Source organism: Lepidochelys olivacea (assembly GCF_965140295.1).
Source record: "Lepidochelys olivacea isolate rLepOli2 genome assembly, chromosome: 1".
NCBI lineage: Eukaryota > Metazoa > Chordata > Testudines > Cheloniidae > Lepidochelys > Lepidochelys olivacea.
The window spans coordinates 68895149-68914987 of record NC_140411.1 but is presented as its reverse complement, the minus strand read 5'-3'; positions in this window follow the sequence as shown (position 1 = coordinate 68914987).

Below are 19839 nucleotides of genomic sequence, written 5' to 3'. Positions count from 1 at the left end.
AGTTAAGGAATAGCAGCAACCTCTGGGATGGTTACAGATAACTTAATGGAGGACTGTGAATAACATATTTAAAATAAATAATAGAATTAAAGTAAGTATTAAAAAGACTTTATTTAAAGAATTAAAGACTTGATTTAAAATAAGGAATTAAAGCAAACAGGCACTGCAATATACTCATGCACTCCTTTATACTCACATTCCAAGATCAAATGTTGCATCGAGGCATGATCAGCCCCCTGGATGAGAAGAACTGGTTTGCAATACTTTCTCTAATTGTACCTTGAAGGTGGATGAATGCACTAATTTAAAATGTGTGCGATTTTGTTTATAACACCTCAATCAATTAGCATTAAACCCACCTTTTACCATAACAATAGTAGCGGAAATATAAGTTAATATTAAAACTTTATCTGAATAGAATGATACTTATGCAAATATTAACTGTCATTACAAATCATATTTTTCTAAAACACTCACATTTTTTCTAAAAAATTGTTAAGAATAGAACACGTTTAGGACATAACCAGGTCATGTTGTAATTAGGTTATGTCCTAATTTCCCTCTGAATTGTCTCACTTCGCTCATATTTTACTAGGCCATATGATTATTATCAAGCCCAAATTTAGGCCCCAAAACCTACTACTATCTACCTACATTTCAGCACATTTCTATTTCACATAAACAAGTATCTTCTCTGTAGGCTACACTTCTGACAACCCTTTCCTCTCCTCCTCTCTCCCAGCCATGAATTTGCTTATGTATAAAAAAAAAAGTTCATGACAATGAAGTAATCTGCAAGATAACTGTTGCTGTTCAAAGCACCAGAAATGAAAAATCAAAGACAAATTAACAAAACCATAAAGATATTCTAGTTAACAATTTAAGTGATAATACAGACATGGGAAATAAAAGTAAATTAACATTGAAGAAATCTGACACTGAGTGGTTCTTTTATGACCCTACCTCCCCCTCCGAAAGAGTCACCACTGGAATTCATGGGAGCAATCATGCATAGGACCTGATAAGTGCTCTGAGCAAAGGAGGCAGAAAACATTGCGAGGAAATAATACGTAAAAGTCCTTCCCAAAACCCTACAGAACCTTTTTAAAGTACTTCAACAATGCTTAAGTGCTCCCCATAAACTAATCTGACATACAGCAGTAAACATAACAAAAATCTGGCTCAACGATGCTCTTAAAGTGTGTTAAAACTCTCCTCAGTACAAAACCACAGCCAAAGGACTGTCCCCAGTTGTCAGCTTTCAGTTAGTACCTTAACATCAACTGCAGAGAATCCAAATCCACCAGGATATCTCAGAAGAGAAGTAGGTGGCAATGCTCTATTGAGCTTTTCCAGAAGCACCATAGCACCACAATAGTGTCCCCCAGCACAGTTCCAAGTCATCTTCTGGTTCTCCATTTTTCCATGATGTATAAGAACACAGCATCACGAATGTCCCTTGCCCACCAGGAGCTGTGTGCACATAGGTGTGATCCAGCTGCCCACACAGGCTTTGAAAAATAGATCTGTCCTGTGCCCACTCACTGTGAAAGTGTTATGCCAGGCGTAGCATGACACAAAGATGATGATGGGTTATGGCTTCCGGATCCTTCATAGGAGTGGGTATGTGGGTTCCTCCACCATAAATGTTGACAAAGAAACACCATACATAATCCCTTTTTCCCCATGTGGTACAACTCCAAGACCTTTCCTGTGTGTCCAAGATTTTGTGTTCATGAACCAGCCTCTCTGGAATACTAAGTCTTAGAGAACCAATGAATAGTAACCTTTTTTGTTCACATACTCACTGTCCCCTTTCAACAGGCAAAGTATAGGGATGTGCACCCGCACAGTTTGGAAATCCCATCCTCTGAAATCCCACAATAATTTGAGGGACTTGAGTTATAGCCACAACCTTTGGGTACGTCACAGTATTGACAGCTTTGCAAACCTGCATAACCATTGCCCCGACAGTTGACTTCCCTGAACTGGTTTGCAGTTGACCAATAGCAGTCATGTGTTGCCAGCTTCCAAAAGGCAATAGACATCTCTTTCTGTATGGGGATGGGTTTCCAAAAAACACACAAGTGGCCTGACACTGTGGGGGTTGGTGCAAGCTGCTTGCACAACTCCATGAAGGTGTTTCCTCATTCTTAAGTTCTGCAGCTACTAGTTAACATCCCAGGTTTCCAAGACAATGTGTGTGTCTCTAAGACCAGAAGTAGCAGTCCATGCCTGGGCATCCAACTGCAGTAGTGTTAGAAAATATTATAGGGAAAATATTGGAGGGGAAAATAAAGGAGCTTCTATCTACAGACTAATTAAAAGTACAATATCCAGGGTCTTCCTTTGAAAGCCATCTCGCTCCCACTCTCCACACTGTTTAGAACAGTGGTTTTCAATCTTCTTTCGTTTGTGGACCCCTAAACATTTTCAGATGGAGGTGTGGACCCCTTTGGAAATTCAACCTGTGGTCTGCGGACCCCTGCCATAAAAGCCTTAGGCTGCAAACTGACTGAACAGAATTCAACTATAAACGTTGCAGATGCTCAGCATGGCATTTGACGCAGCAAGAGAAAGAGTTCTAAACTGTGTGCTTCTATGGTAATGACAACACTTCTGGGTTTTGACTCGTAGGTTGGGGTGTTCACATAGTTTTGACTGATCAGAAAAACAGAATGCCTTTTCTGGGATCTGAAACTTTATTTTCTCAGAGTAGCAGCCATGTTAGTCTGTATCCGCAAAAAGAAAAGGAGGACTGAAGCTATAGCTCACGAAAGCTTATGCTCAAATAAATTTGTTAGTCTCTAAGGTGCCAAGAGTACTCCTTTTCTTTTTCTTTTCATAGTCACCTTTTGCAGACCCCTTAGAGATAGTCTGCAGGGGTCTACGGCCCACAGATTGAAAACCACTGGATTAGAATATAAAGGTTATAGAAATGAACTGCTGTATTTAATTTAAAATTGCTTCAGTCACAATGAGGAAGAGGATATTATGCCATCAGAAGGTGGAGACAAGGGCCTTCAGGGTAAGTAGACCAGGGTGTGTTCTGGGTAATAGTGACTCATGCTGTGTCTACCGACCAACCAACACACAGAGAACTCATGAAGCAATGGAGTTTTCTTTCACTAAACAAGGAGCTGGAAATGCCTCTGCTGCAGCTTCAGATAGTGGTTCCCTGGGCTAAGCTAGGCCTATCACATGCTCTGCTATCCTCTGTAGCTTCTTCTGTTTTGAATATGGAGACCCAAAATGCTATGCATTGTGATGTATCTCAGATCATGCCTCCTTGTGCATAAAATGTTACCATACTAAATTAAAAATCAGGTGGTAACAGAGGGTAGCTGCCCTCTACAATATCTCCTAATCTGTTGTATCTAGTCTGTTCCTGAATGTTAGTAGTGATGGTGATTCAGCCATCTCTCCCCAGACAAATGATTCAATTGTCTATCTGCACTGTACTTGCAGACATTTCTCCCTAATGTTTACTTTTAATATTTGTTTTGAATTTCAGGCCATTCTTTCGCCTGTAATAGTAGATGTGGAAAGCATTTCCTGTCAATTAATGGCCATCACGGATAGCTGAAATGCTGAAATGAAGCAAAGGGCTCTTAAAGGTAACTGTGAAGCAAAAGCAAACAAACAATCAAAAATTATTTTCCTTTATTGCTGCTTTCTGATCTATAAAAAGTGGCCACCTACGTTTTTTAAACATTTTCCCCCCTTAAAATGTATATATAGAATATAGTGCTGCCAACCTCAAGCATTCAAAAATCATGAGTCAGGCACCCCAAACCCTGAGATTATTTTTAAAATAATGAAATATGGAGAAAAACCAAACAGTCTGTATTATTTTTATAATTACCTTCTGGTTTTTGTGCCTCTCCATTATGTTTTCAAACTTTTCTCCACAAACAAGGGATAGAAACTTCATTCTTTTTGAAAAAAGTGAAAGCTGAACTTCTCATGTAATCACATGACTCCAGGAGCTGAGGTGTTAACAAAATCATAGTATCATATGACTCACAATATAAGCATGAGAGTTGGTAACACTGGGAATATCAGGTCCCCTCTCTGGCATGATTCATGGAGAACCTGAATAGTGATATCAGTGGGGATCGTAATCTGAGCAGCAGCTCAATGATACTTTGATCATCTCAGTTGCAAATGGGAAATGCTCCCCTCTGCAATGATTCCATTTTATGGTCTACGAGGGAGACGGAAGAATCATAGATTTGATTTTAATACCTGAAGGGACAATTGTGATAATCTGTTCTAACCACCTGCATAATAGGAGTCATGCCTCCCTTCCTTCCCAGCCCTCATTACTCTTTAAAGTGCTAAGTGACTAGCTCTTACATGGACAGTGAAGGTGATGGAGATGGGAGGATGAAGGCTCCTCTGACCTCCCCTCACACTGCACTCATGTAAGTGTGAGGCAAAATCTGGCCCTAAATTACTAAACTTCACGTGTGAAAAATCTAATTCAATGCAAACCTGAACTCTTAATGCATACGTTATATTCTAACATCAATGCTTTCTACAACAGAAAGCACTAGAAATTCAGACACCTGACAGCTACACACTATTATTCTGCTCCAGAATAGAATAAAACAAAGTTCCAGCCAACAGTTCTGAAACTTCGTTTTTCATTACAAAAGTATTGTAATCCATTTCAGCTGTAAGAAAATCCTACTCCAATTTCATGCTACAGTAGTGTCCATAACAAAAATAAATGTATGTTACTCACGTAGATTAGAGTGCTGCTGATTGAATATTACACTGAAGGGTGAATTCAGCAGATAGCTATGGCCTGTATTCTAACTTTCAATTTTAGTCAACTTGTGTGTCCACTTATTTAAAAGTACTATAGTATTCATAAGTAATGGTCCAAAACAGTATGCCTTACACTTGTTACTATGATTGTAACAATATTTTAGAGTAATGAGCATCTTGTTTAAATAGTATTAATATTAATTCAGTTTAACTTTTCATATTTAATTTACTTTATATTTAAATGATAGCGTTAAGAAGAGAGAAAATTTGTTTAAAGGATTGTATAGCCTTTAGAGATGTTAAATTCTTCCATGTCAAATGTGTACTAATAGCGTCTCTCTTGGACCAAATTACTAACCTAACAGACCATGAAGGATCTTTGGAAGCTACTGTGAACTGTCATGCTTACCAATACACAGGGAGGATTTACCAGCACAGTAGACTGTAACAGCAATTTTTCTCTCAATGGGAGTTTACATTTAATATACCTGACTTTGCATAGACCTAGTTCTGCAGCCCTGCCTCATCTTGGGGAATATTTACTCATGTAAGTACTTTCACTGCAGATTTGGGTCCCATGTGAAGTGAATATTGTATATATTCAAATTTCTTAAAGATAAGAGTATCTTTCCCATCAAATTCCCTTTTGTTAATAGTTTACATTTCAAAAGGTATTAGTCCTCATAGAATGAGTGAAAGTGTGTTTTCACTGAATGGGAGTTTTTTAGCTATTACTCAAATAGTTCTGAAACTGTGAATAAAAGTCGGTGTTTTATGTAAGCCTAAAATAATGAAATTTCTTGTCAGAAAACATTCCTCACCTGTGCTACAAACAAAGCTCCCACTGTAGGTGAAGTACCTTACCCTGGAGTTTGGCTTTTTTAACAAGCAAATCAATAACAAAGTTCAGCTCAAGCACTTTCCCTATGCTTGGCCCATGATAGGGTTCCTCTCTTAGAACTGATCAGCTCACACATGAAGTCCACTTTTCCCAGGTATCAGAGTAGCAGCCATGTTAGTCTGTATTCGCAAAAATAAAAGGAGTACTTGTGGCACCTTAGAGACTAAAAATTTATTTGAGCATAAAGCTTATGCTCACGAAAGCTTATGCTCAAATAAATTTGTTAGTCTCTAAGGTGCCACAAGTACTCCTTTTCTTTTCCCAGGTAGCCACTCCTTATAACCATGTGCAATAATGACACATCTGCCTCAGTGAGTCAGCAGCACCTCCATAACCTTTTCCCCAGCAGGATCTAGACTTGCTAACAGGATAGGTATTTCTGGCAAATACCCCGAAGAATAATACAACAGGCTAGCAGTATCCGATTTAGGGCTATGCAGGAGGTCCCTTAACCAGGCCTCATGCTTATTTGTAAACAAATAAATTGTCAGTAGGCACATTTAGTGTTATCTTACGCTGTCTCTCTGAAGGCAGAGTTAAGGCTGTGTATCTGAGGGTGACTGAAGAATTGGAAATGTGCATTATTGTTGGCTCTTTGTGGGAATCAAAAAGGTATTTTTTTTCTGGAACTGAGGAGTTTTTGCATGTCTGGATGGTGTGGAGGATGTTTAGGCCCAGCTTCTTATGACATCTTCCCTCCCCACCACAGTTGAGATTTTATCAGAAATCTAGTCCCTGTACTCAGAAGAGCTCTGGCACTGCTCCATCCTTACTCATTAGAAGGGGAAAAAAAGCTGTCTGAGACCTCAAATGGGGTGGTGAGGAGGTGGGGCTGCAGCGCTGACTGGCCATGCAGGCAGTAGTAAACTGCTCCCATGGAGAAATGAGGTAGCAAGCGTGCAGCCTCTGAACACCAGGAAGTTTCCAGGGGGTGCAATCTAGAAGGTGGTCCCCCTGGAGTGGTGCCATTCTCTACTGTCCCTCACTACGGGGCTATGCCTGAATAGAACAATCCTGCCTTTAGGGATTGTGTTGATAAGAAATCTAGTTAGTTACCTTGACTATTAGAGAGACATGGCGGATGAGGTAAAAATCTTTTATTGGACCAACTTCCATAGGTGAAAGAGACAAGCTTTTGAGCTCCACCAAGCTCTTCCTATAAGTTAGTTAAGGTGGTTCTGCCTGGCTCTTCTCTAGCTAACACTTTTTTGTCTTGGAGAATGCTGTTCTTTGACTGTCAGTTATTAGGTAAAAAAAAAGAGCAGTCTGGTTCAGTGTGAAACCCATCTATGCTGTTATCTGCCTTAAGACCATATAAACATGCATGAGGATTTCACCTAAAGTGAATACACATTAATCAGAAAAATCAGATGCACTAATCATACTTCTACATTCATTCAGGAATTTCCCATGTTTAAAAGTGCAATGACTGATTGTTGTTGATAGCTCTCTGTACTGTTGCCCAAACCCCTCAGCTGGGCATTCTTTGGTTTGGAGTTCTTAAGCTATTTTAAGAATAATAAAGGAATATGAGGATACTTTATCTAAGACCACTCTCTAAAGAGCACGCAAACATGTCTGATGTAAAATATGTTCTGTAGAAATAGCTATAGCAATAGTGTGATTTACTTCTTGATATGGAAATAATGTTTTCACTTTCTCTAAAGGTGGCCTTCTCTTTCTGTATTTTCCTATTTATCTTGCCCCTGAACCTTGTTTGTTAGGTAAAGATGGATTTCATTTTGTTTGTCTAATGAGCTTCCTTTTCAAGAACTCATCTTGATGATGGATTATTTTTTTTTTTACATCTCATACATGCTCTCACTATCTCAACTTTTGTCAGAATAAATATTACACATTACTAGCCCCAGAGGCTAATAAATAATAATAATAAAAATTTAAAAAAAATCAAAGTTTAGTGGAAGAATTGGCTACTTTTCAACAGGTATCTGTCTTCTGCTCATGATATAACTTTCCACTTGGGTATAAAAAGGGTCTTGTTCTCATATTTATGTTTGTTCTGTTTTTATTTTCCCCATTAGCATATTATTACTTCTGCCTCAGTAAGGCCATCTGGATGGATTTAATTCAATTCAATTTAAGCCTTGTCTCTGTAATTTTTAGCTGAACTGATAGTTACCTGGTAACTTATTACTTCTTTCTTAACTGGATATTATGAACCACATCTGTAGGTTAAAATTTTGGGACAGATTGCATTGCATCTTCACCTTTTGTAAATTACCTGTAAAGTTAACTGAAAAGCATTGCATGCAATTTCTTAATCTTACATTTGAATCTGCCTTCAACTTATTTGCACGTCTTAAGACTCTCATGCATTTCTTTACAAGTCTGCTTGGTTTATGGATGGCAATAAATCCTTGGAGATAAATGTGTTATCACACTTGAGTTGCAGTAAATTGGGCCTGGTTTTTATAATACTCTGTGGTGATCGGGATTTAAAACCTTGAGATTGTTCAACAGTCATTAGGCCTGGAGAGATTTAGAGTGGAAGGTTGTGATTGCAGTAGCCTTTTACTGAAAGTGAAATGGAAAAAAAGCATGGAATTACACACAACCTAAATTAAGGTAATTATTGAAATGGGAATTTCTAAATTATTAAACTATGGTTTGTGCATCGCTAAAAAGTGAGGGCATCAGAATAATGACAGTTAACTTAAAAAAACAGACTTTAAGAAACTGAGAAAACTGGTAGGTAAAGGTCTCATGGGAAAAAATTCTAAGGGAAATGTAGTGAACAAGAGTTTCTCAAAGAGTCAATACTAAAGGTGCAGCCGCAACCTATCCAAATGTGAAAGAAAGATAGGAAGAATAGTAAGAGGCCATGAGGACAAAAGCTCTTTAATGACCTGAAAATTGAAAAAGGAATCCTACAAAAAGTGGAAATGTGGTAAACTGCTAAGGAGGAGTACAAAAAAATAGCACATGTTTGCTGAGCCAAAATCAGAAAGGCACAAAGTGAGTTACACCTAGTAAGGAACATAAAAGGCAATAAGAAGAGGTTGAATAAATACTCTGGAAACAAGCGAAAGTTGAAGGAAAATGTAGGTCCTCTACTAAGTGGGGAAGAAGAGGTAATAATGGATGGCAACAAGAAAGCTGATATGTTTAATACATATTTTGCTTCAGTCTTCACTAAAAGAGGTAAACTGTGACTAGATGCTTAACATAATTAATATTAACAACAAGGAGGAAAGAACGCAAGCTAAAATAAGAAAAAACTGGTTAGAGAATATATAGATAAGTTAGGTGTATTCAAAACAGCAGGGTACTAAAGGAACTAGCTGAAGCAATCTTGGAACCATTAGCAAATATCTTCAAGAACTCCTGGAGGACAGGTGAAGTCCCAGAGGACTGAAGAAGGGCAAACATAGTACCTATCTTTAAAAAGGGGAACAAAGAAGACCCAGGGAACTGTAGACCAGTCAGCCTAACATTGATACCTGGAAAGATACTGGAACAAATTATTAACAATTAGAATTCAAAATAAGCTTGACAAATTGAACAATTGGTCTGAAATCAACAAGATGAAATTCAATCAAGTCACTACACTTAAGAAGGAAAAAATCAAAAGCACAACTACAAAATGAAGGTAACTGCCTAGGGAGTGAGACTTCAAAAAAGGATGTGGCAGATATAGTGCATCAAAAATTGAATATGAATCATCAAATTCAGACTGGAAATAAGGCATAATTTTTTTTAACATTGGAGAGTAATTAACCACTGGAAGAATTTACCAAAGGTTGTGGTGAATTCTCCATCACTGACAATTTTAAAATCAAGATTGGTTATTTGTATAAAATATAGGCTCTAGGAATTATTTTTGGGAAGTTCTATGGCCTGTGCTATACAGAAGGTCAGATAAGCAGATCACAATGGTCCCTTCTGGTTTTGGAATCTATGGTATGTCTATACTGTAATAGAAGACGCATAACATAGCTTATGGCTAGCTTAGATCAGCTGACTCAGGCTCTTGGGCTTGGGCTGCAGGGCTATAATATTGCAGTGTGGATGTTCGGGCTTGGGTTGGAGCCGAGGCTTTCAGACTTCATGAGCAGGGATGGTCTCAGAGCCTGGGCTCCAGCCTGAGCCTGAATACCTACTCTGCAACTTTATAGCCCCGCAGACCACGCCCCAAGAGCCCAAATCAGATGACCCAGGCTCTGACTCAGTACCATAGGTCCCCCCCCCCCCACAGTGTAGATATATCCTATGAATCTATGAATGGGGTGCAGTTGTGAAAAAGGCTAATATCATTCAGGGGTTTATTTACAGGAGTGACATATCTAAGACACAGGAGGAAATTGTCTCACTCTACTTGGCACTGATGAAGCCTCAGCTGGGGTACTGTGTCCAAATCTGGGTACCTCACTTTAGGAAAGATGTGGACCAACTGGAGAGAGTCCAGAGGCGAGCAACAAGAATGGTTCCAAGTTTAGAAAACCTGAACTATAAGGAAAAGCTAAACAAATAGTGGACATGTTTAGTCTTGAGAAAAGAAGACTGAGGGGTACCTGATAGTCTTCAGATATGCTAAGGACTATTATAAAGAAGATGGTGATCAAATGTTTTCCATGTCTACTAATGATAGGACAAGAGGTAATTAACTTAATCTGCAACAAGGGAGATGTAGTTTAGATATTAGGAAAAACTTAACTATAAGGATAGTTAAATGGTAGAACAAGCTCCCAAGGGAGGAATCCCTGTCCTTGGGGATAAGTTAGACAGACATCTCTCAGGGATTGTCTAGTATACTTGGTCCAGTGTCAGTGAAGGGAGCTGGACTAGATGATCTCGGAAGGTCCCCTCCAGCCCTAAGTTTATATAATTCCGTGATTCTATTTCATTACAGGCTACATATCTAAAGTACCCACTCTGGGAAAAGTCATTGTAATATGGTGATCTGTCCCCTTGAGTTGGGGGAATTTAAGGCTAGCCAACCCTGTTCCATGGTATAGCCTATTTAAGAACATGTATTTTGGGACTGGTAATTTCTGGAAGGATCACCAGCCCAAGATGGGGGAGAGAAAGGGGCAGGTGTTTGAGTCATGTGACTTTCATAAAGGAGTGCTCCCAGCTCAGCATGGGAAGCCGAGAGTCAGAGAGCTTAGTGGGGGACAGCAAGTTGAATACAACTTTCCCAAACAGAATATCTGAGGAGACAAGTTGGCTGAGAGACCTGAGGAAGAAGTCTTGCCAGGAGGGCTATAGAAGACAGGGGTGATTCAATAGATGCACCATACTAAATTGCCAAGGGGCGCCAACCACCTGCGGCAGCACCCTTCACCCTAGCACCACAACCCTAATCCTGGCCAGGTGAGGATGGGAAGTCCCGATGGATAGAGATGGGACTGGAGAACAATCCTGCTCCACAGTCACCCCACAGGGGTGCCTCCTGCCCTGTGGGGCTGGTCCAGCTCCCCACTCCAGGCATTGCAACATAACCTGTCATGGGGCAGCTGGGCCAGATTTCAGCATCACTGCAATCCTGGGTGCTAGATTGCAACATCACTCACTCAAATGTAGCCCATCCACCCCACCTCCATGATGGCTGGCCGGCCAGCAACACCAAACCTGAGATGGGGGCCCTGTGCAAGTGCATACAGTAGATCTTGGGTAATCTGTGCCTGATTTCTCATGGACCACAGTTAAAGCCATCCCTGATAAAAGATCTATTAGATAGGGCCCCTAACTGGAGAGCTTTGGGTAAAGCCTGCATCAAGTATGGAAGAAAGAATTTGAGCACAAAGAGTAGAGTAAAAAGTCTATTAGTTGCCACACCCTAGAAGGAGAACTGTCAAAAACCCTGTATTAAGAGATGACCCAGAAGGAGACTGGGTGGAAGATTGAAAGACAACTACCTTTACATTGATAAAACAGACCCATGAAGAGAGATATGGTTTGGAACTCCCTGCTGTGTGGTGTGTTACTGGAGAGAAAGTAGTTTGAGGCAATGGACATGCCCAAAGCTCGACTGGGTAAAATGATTGTATCTGCCTGGGCACAATTTTAATCACCCTGAAGTCCTTGTATCATAGATGTCAGATGTACAAATGGTTTTTCCCAGCCCCTCCACACCCCTGTCACTCTCTTTTCAAGCCTGGAAACCAAACTATACACAATATACCCAAGGTGTGCAATTAGGCTCTGCTATTGCAGACATAAGCACATGGACTTTTACAGAACTGCTTGTGTCAGTAGAGTTAGTTTTATGCTTAAATGGTTACAGGAGCAGTCCACAGAGGATTGTGAAGTGAGGCTACAGCATAACTTCTCTTGTCCTCCAGCAAATGTCTCTGTATGTGTGTGTGCTGGAATGGTCCAGTAAGGGCACTGTACTGACAGCTTATTTGATTTATTAATAATTACACCCCACATAAATCTTTGTCTTTTAGAGATTACCCCTGGTTTGTATCGGCTCTGTGTAATTATCTCACAGTCCCCTAAATCTTCTCTCACACTACTGTGACTGAATCTTCAAGTCATCCAGATACAGCTTCATTGTTTGTGCTAATATGACAAAGATTGTGACAGATTTTTTATAGTGCAGCCAACTTTCAAAGAATACAAAATTTTACTTGGGCTGAGATTTGATGTAACTGACCCTAGCATTGAACACCCTTGAACCACACTTTTTGATGAGCCTCAGAAAAAAAAAATACATGCTTTAAAGTGGAGAGAGATGGTTGTAGACTATTATAATTTAGAAACGCTCTCCCATAAGGGACATTGTTATGAACATAGGAATTTGGAGATGTGGCCTGAAGGCAGGGTTGGGAAGGTATAGCTGTGTGTAGGAGTTCAGAGATTCTCTCCAGTTTGTTTTATTAAAGTTGTATTCATTGGTTTGTTATTTAATGAACCTCAAGATTGATACATGGTGTCAGAAGAGCTGAATGAGAAGGAAACTGCAGTCATTTGAAGTTAACTTCTGTGTTTGCAACTCAAAGTGCAGACAAAGGGAGGCACCAGAGAAGTATGCAAAGCACCAGCCGCAGAGTCTTTTGTATGTATTTGGTGGAATACAACAGCAGCTTGACTAGCTTAAGAAGCGGGGAAAAGCCAAAAATGGATGTGTTACAATCTCCTTCCAGTTTGAATTTGTTAGACAAATGTTGCAGAGAACTGGAAAAAATTCAGGGATTTGAATTGCATTTAGCAGCCATAGGGATAAATGAGAAAAAATGATAAACTGAAATCTTAAATCTTTTTGCATATTGTTGGGGAGGAAGCATTGGATATTTATAACAATTTTAAGTTTGAAGAAGGTGAAAGCATGAAGTTAAATAAAATACTCACTAAATTTGAGGAACATTGCGTGTCAAAAAGGAATGAAACCTTTGAGAGACTTTTTCCATGTATGTAAAAAACTGATGACACCATAGAGGAATAAGAAAAGGAGTACTTGTGGCACCTTAGAGACTAACAAATTTATTTGAGCATAAGCTTTCGTGAGCTACAGCTCACTTCATCCGATGCACTGGATGAAGTGAGCTGTAGCTCACAAAAGCTTATGCTCAAATAAGTTTGTTAGTCTAAGGTGCCACAAGTACTCCTTTTCTTATTGCAGATACAGACTAACACGGCTGCTACTCTGAAACCTGTCAGAGGAATGTGTCACAGAATTTAGGAAACTGAGTAAAACCTGTGACTTTGGGGAGCTGACAGTCTCCGGTCAGAGAAGTTATTTGTGGCACTAAAGACAATGTGTTTAGATAGAGATTACTCCGTGAAGGAGATTTAATTTTAGAAAAAGCTCTCCAAATATGCAGGGCAGCAGAAACTATGAAAGCAAAAGCCAAAAAGCTGAATTCACCAGAAGGGGTTATCCATGTACTAAGTACAAAAGATTATAGCCCGAATACATCAAACCAAAGAGTAGACCCACTCGCTATGAAAACCACAGCTTGGGAGAAGACTGGGTAAAGACAGTCATGTGGAAGGTGTGGATCACAGCATTGCCCCAAAAGTGTGTTGTCTTTGGGAAACTGTCACATATGTGGGAAAAGTGATCACTTTGCAATATGCTGCAGATCCCAAATGCAGAAGAGTCAAGTGTATTCAGTTAAAGACAATCTGGTTGAGGAGTTTTTCATAGTTTACTGGACTTTAGCAAGGCTGATGACAGGGACTGGATACTGCCTATGACAGTGAATGAACAATTATTCCACTGAAACTGGACACAGGAATTCAGGTTAATATTCTGTCTGCACAAGATTATGAGACGCTGAAAATAAGGTCAAAACTGGGACCAACAAAAATAAAAGTAACTGGTTATTCTGGAACAAATATACCAGGGAAGGGGAGGTGCATTGCTAGAATCCACCATAAAAACACCATGTACAGGCTCCCTTTCATTGTAGTGCCAAAGGAGATGACATCAATTTGAGGCTTGACTGCATGTGAGAAACTCAATTTGGTAAAACGGGTGCTCACTACAAGATCATACTGAACCTGGCCATGAGGCCCTCTTTCAGGAATATCAGAACCTATTTCAAGGGTTTTTTTGCTTGCAACATAAAATCCAGATAAAAAAAGCTGGTCCCTTCAGTTATCCATCCATGTAGAAAGTTGCCAGTTACACTGCATGATAAACTCAACGCTGAGCTCGCAAGCAATGCAATACATACAAAAATATTGAGAAGCTGACAGAATGGGTGTGTTCCCTTGTCATTGTGGAGAAAAGTACTGGCCAGCTATGCATATGCTTAGAGCCCATAAACATTAAGGAGGCTATAAAAAGAGAACATTTCAAACTACCGACCAGAGAAGAGAGTATGGCTCAATTTGCAAATACTAATTTCAGTAATTCGGACACATCCTCAGGTTTTTGGCAGCTAAAATTAGCCAAAGGAAGGTCAGTGCTATGCACATTTAATATCCAGTTTGGAATATATAAATTCTTAGCTTACCCTTGGCCATAGCTTCAGCCCCAGAAGTGTACCATAAAACCATACGTATGACCTATGAACATATTAATGGTGTTCACACCTCAATGGATGACATCATCATCATCAGGGGCTCAACAAAAGGTGAGCATGATCATAGATTTTGGGATGTCCTAGATGCAGCTAGAGCTGCAAATCTCAAATTAAATAGAGATAAACATGTTTTAGGGGTTACAGAACTGACTTTTTTGTTGGGGACCTTATTTCCAATGAAGATTTCAGCCACTGAAATGATGCTATGTTTCTAATCAAAGAAAGATGTTTAACAGTTCCCGGGAAATGGTTAATAATCTTGGAAAATTCACACCTAATTACCAAAGCAGCAGCTTTGAGAAAACTCCTAGAGAATATAAATGAATGGTATTGGGGTGCAGAATAGGAGAAATCATGGGAAGGTTGAAAACTATTAATACAAGAACCAGTGTTGAAGTTTTATGCACCAGGAAGGCCTATTAAGATTTCAGCAAATACTTCACAGTCTGGGTTAGGTGCAGTGATTTTACAGAAGAATGAGGATTGTTGGCAACTAGTCGCATATGCATCCAAATCACTGACTGAGGCAGAAACCAGATATGCACAGATCAAGAAGGCATTTTTATGAATATTGTTTGCCTGTGAGAGATTCTATCAGTGTATTTATGATAGTACAGTGGAAGTTGAAACAGACCTCTGATAGTATTATTTAGCACAGGGATCGGCCTATCTCCCTTGGCCTGTACCCTTCCCACAGCCCCCATTGGCCTGGAGCGGTGAACCACGGCCAGTGGGAGCTGCAATTGGCCGAACTTGCGGATGCGGCAGGTAAACAAACCGGCCCGGCCCACCAGGGGGCTTACCCTGGCGTGCCGCATGCCAAAGGTTCCCGATCCCTGATTTAGCAAACTGCTAAATGATGATAATGCTTCAAAAGTATGATTTGGTTGTGACCTACAACACACCCAGTAAATTCATGGTCACTACAGATGCACTTTTCAGAGCAGTGGCTCCAATGAAATCAAAGACGACTTTAGGGATGGAGATGCAAGCCCATGTAGATTAGATTGTAAAATCAATTGCCACAGCTAACAGGAACTGCAACAAATGAGAGAGGTAACAGAAAGTTGAATAACTGGGAATCTTTAAAGAAGTGATAATTAAAGGGTGACCTGAAGAAACAAGAAGTTGCTATCCAAGTATAAGACTATTGGAACTTCAGACATGAAGTTGTGGTGCTTTTCAAGACCAGTAAGGTAATTCCAATAAGCCTCTGGAAAAAAATGCTATAGAAGAGCCATAAGGGTCATTTAGGAATTGAGAAGTGCAAACAATGAGCATGAGGTGCGCCGTATTGGCCGTGGCTCAAGTATGACATTAGTAATGTGGTAGGAAACTGCTTTTCATGCTTGAAATACCAGACATGCCAACAGGCAGAGCCACTGAGACCTCATCCAGTTCCACAAAGGCAGGCATTGACTTATTTACCTAGCAATCAAATAATTTAGTAGTCACAGATTATTATTCTCTGTATCCAGAAACTTGCACACTCATAGTACCAATAGTAAGTCAGTGGCAGATGGCATGAAGGGAATCTTCTTCAGACATGGAATTCCAGATGAAGTTGTTAGTGATAATGGGCTGCAATTTTCCAGTGCAGATTTTAGGCAATTTGCCATAGATTGGGATTTTCATCACAAAACATCAAGTCCAAATTACCTCCAATCAAATGGACTTGTGGAAAGGTCTATACGGACAGTAAAGAACCTTAAGACGACTTTTGACAGTGGGGATGATTTGTATAAAGTGTTACTGGTTTACTGAAGTGCAGCCCTGGAGAATGGCTTTTCTCCAGCTCAGGTGTTAATGGGAAGAAGGCTCAGGTCTAATTTACCAATTACTGAAATCTCATAACAATGAAACCATATGGAAGATGAAAGGAAATCAGAGGTGGAAGCAGAAATGTTATTTTGACAAAAGGGCCCATGATCTCCCATCTCTTAACCCAGGTAATAGAGTGTGCCTGAGGAATCACACGTCTAATACTTGGACCAAAGGGGTACCATTAGAGAACAACTGCATCCAAAGTTTTATGTAATCCAGACAGACCGGGGGACACATGTTGATGTAATCAAAGGGATTTATAAGTAACCCCAGAAAGTTCCAACAAATTGACAGGTGATGTGGACTCTGGCATTTCTCATCTGATCTGACTGATTGTTTAAACACACAAGGAGAAGCTATCAAGGAACAAGAGAAATACTCAGACCCTAACGAAAGGCTGATATGGAGAGGATCAGAATGGGAGATTAAACTTCCCGAAAGACTCAGATTTGCTAACCTGCCTGGAAAAGGAATATTTGAGGAAAGTGAGTGGTAAAGACTCACTCAAGAGTGATATGCTAGTAACCTCTCCTTTCTTGGTTGTTGACACCTAGAAAAAGGGAAGATGTAGAGCTATGTTTGTAGAAGATTATAATTTAGAGATGGTCCCTCCTAAGGCACAATATTATTAACATAGGAATTTGGAGCTGTGCCCTGGAGGTGGGTGTTGGGAACACAGCATGGCTGTGTGTTGCAGTTCACCAGCGATGATCTCTGGTTTGTTTTATTAAGATTTATTTCCTTTTTCATTCACTGGTTTGTTATTTAAGGACCTCCCCCCCAATCATTGCAAAAATTAAATATTTTTTAACAACAAACTAGTATATTTGCAAGTGTTAATAATCTGCAAACTCAATAGCTCAAGTCTGCATTTTAGCCTCAGATAATATGAAAAATAAAAATGGGAGTTTAAGCCAATGTCACTTTCCATAAATCAGGTCTTTAAACAGTTTTGGTCAAACTCATCCTGGGTCAATTCTATTTGCATTGGCAGAATTATGCCGGGGTGACTGTATCCTCTCCACCCCCAATCTCTAGTTAAATTGTCTGGTAAAGAGTAATGTTCATCCACATCCTATTAAATGCCAACTCTAGCACTCATTTTATTGACACTGTGGCCAAAGCCATCAATCTTAACCTTCTATCTCCATACATTTTAATAACTCCTCCCACTGGTCCCTCATCTTTCCCCCCAGTGACTGACAAATGCTGTTGCTTTCTGATTGTACTGATTCACACTCTGTGCACACTGTGGAAAAGAGGTAGTGAAATGATTTACTAATGATTTGGTTTCAGCCACATGTGATTGCTTCTCTTAACATTTTTAATCTCTAGAAGTCCTTAAAAACATAAGATTTGCTGCTAACACTTGCACTTTTTTGCTGAGTAATTGCAATACATAAACTAAATATATATTCCATGATGCTATATGCTCTGAAACTTGTTCTTTCAAAAAGCTTTTACTATACTTCCTTCCCAGGCTTTCAAGCGTTTTTGTCTCTTCTGGAGGCCTCAAGTTTAATTAGTTGATGCACTCTTCTTCCTTTCTAATCCCATCTACAGTTCAGAGGCACGTAAAGCCACAAAGCAAGATAATAAGCAATAAATGGAATAATTAATTCAATGCACTGAAACTAATTTTAATTTATATTTCTCCAAGATTCTCACAAGGGAGAGGAGAATCTGGAGTTCCAGGGACTGAATGTTGTGGGGAAAATGTTCCTGTAAAATTAAAAGCTTTCAACTACTAAGATCAGAAGGGAAATTAATAACCAAAACGTGCTTTTGAAAAAAGTTGAAAACCTTTTTAATCACAACCTACCTTGTTTGCAAAGTGCATTAAATACGATTCTGTACCTGTATCTACTGGCTAGTCCAAACAAGAGTTCACTTTTATTTCATTGATGAGGTTTAGATCACTAAACGGGACTATAAAGAAGTTGTTGTTCAGAGATAGATGGGAAGGAAATTATGTTCAGAAGAAAGTATCAGTTACCTTTTGGACCATGAAGTGTCTGGAAAGGTACAGATCATGGCTCTCTGGGAGGCCAGCCAATGCAACAGGATTGGTGTCCTGCCATAATAGCTCATAACCCAACAGAAATAAATCTCTATGGTAGATTTAACTGCATGGAAGAGTTCCTCAGCATGACCTCTTCTCTCCCTCCACTCTGTTTTTGGTACATTAAGGCCACAGTCAACAAAGCACTGACTTATGCTTAACTTTAAGAATGTGCTTGAGCTTAAATCCTCTTGACTTCAAAGAGCACATGTTTACTTAAGTCCTGCCCTAAATAAGAAAACTTTTCTGAATCTGGGCCTACAGACCTTATCTCCACACCCTTGTCTGTGCTGCAAATTGGAGTAACTCTTCTCCGATCACAGATGTTGAGGCTGACAATCTCAGTGGCCCATCTTTTTCTGGCTGCAGTTTAAGAAGCATGTTAATACTTTACAATGGGTGCAGGGAAAAGCCAGCAGGTTCTTCTTTTGTTTCCTAAAACATATTGCCCAGTGCTCTTGTTTTATGAAAACCTATTTATATATGTACATATCCTTTCAGTACAAAGGAAACAAATAAGCAAGCACCTTGTAAAGAATCTCACTACATGCCAGCAAGTGAAAAATCTTTAGTTATCTGATCCAATTAAATCACAGTATATTACAAAGGCTGTAAATATGATGGTGTACAAAGCAAATCAGAAGTTCAAATCTCATCATTAAGAATGCATCTTTGCCTTAGGACATCCCTCATGCCTAGAGGCTGCATTGCAGGGGACTTCATCTCTTGTACCCTCCCTGGTGGCCTTTTCCTTGGCCCTGCAATGGCCAGTCCCAGCCAGCTTCTCCTGACTCCCAATCAGGTCTTCTTGGCTTGGTCTTCTGGACAAGGCACATAACAGTTTGCTCCCTTTCCAAGGTTTCTAAAGGTCCAACTTAAAATTTACAAACAATTGTAAAGAAGACTTATAGCTCTTCTGACCCTGTCAGGCTTGACTGAAAAACTCCGCTTCCTATCTTTCTCCTGTCCCCTGCAAAAATTCTCTTGAACTGGTTCTTCCCCAGCAGGATTCCCCCCACCACTTCCCTTTGCTGGAGACTCCAGCAGTTTACCTCTGATGATCTCCCTGTAGGCCCTATCTCAGGGCTCCACCACAGGAGTCTGCTCTCCTACCAGGGAGTGACTCAGCCTGACTGCCACAAACTCTTCCCAGAGAGACCCTCCCTTTGTTACTCTCTCCAGAGTCTTCCTCCCTCTTTTGAGTTCCCAGCCCTATTTAAGTAGTACTCTCCCCTGCTGCACCACAGCTAGGATCAGTCTTTTTAATTAAGCTCCGT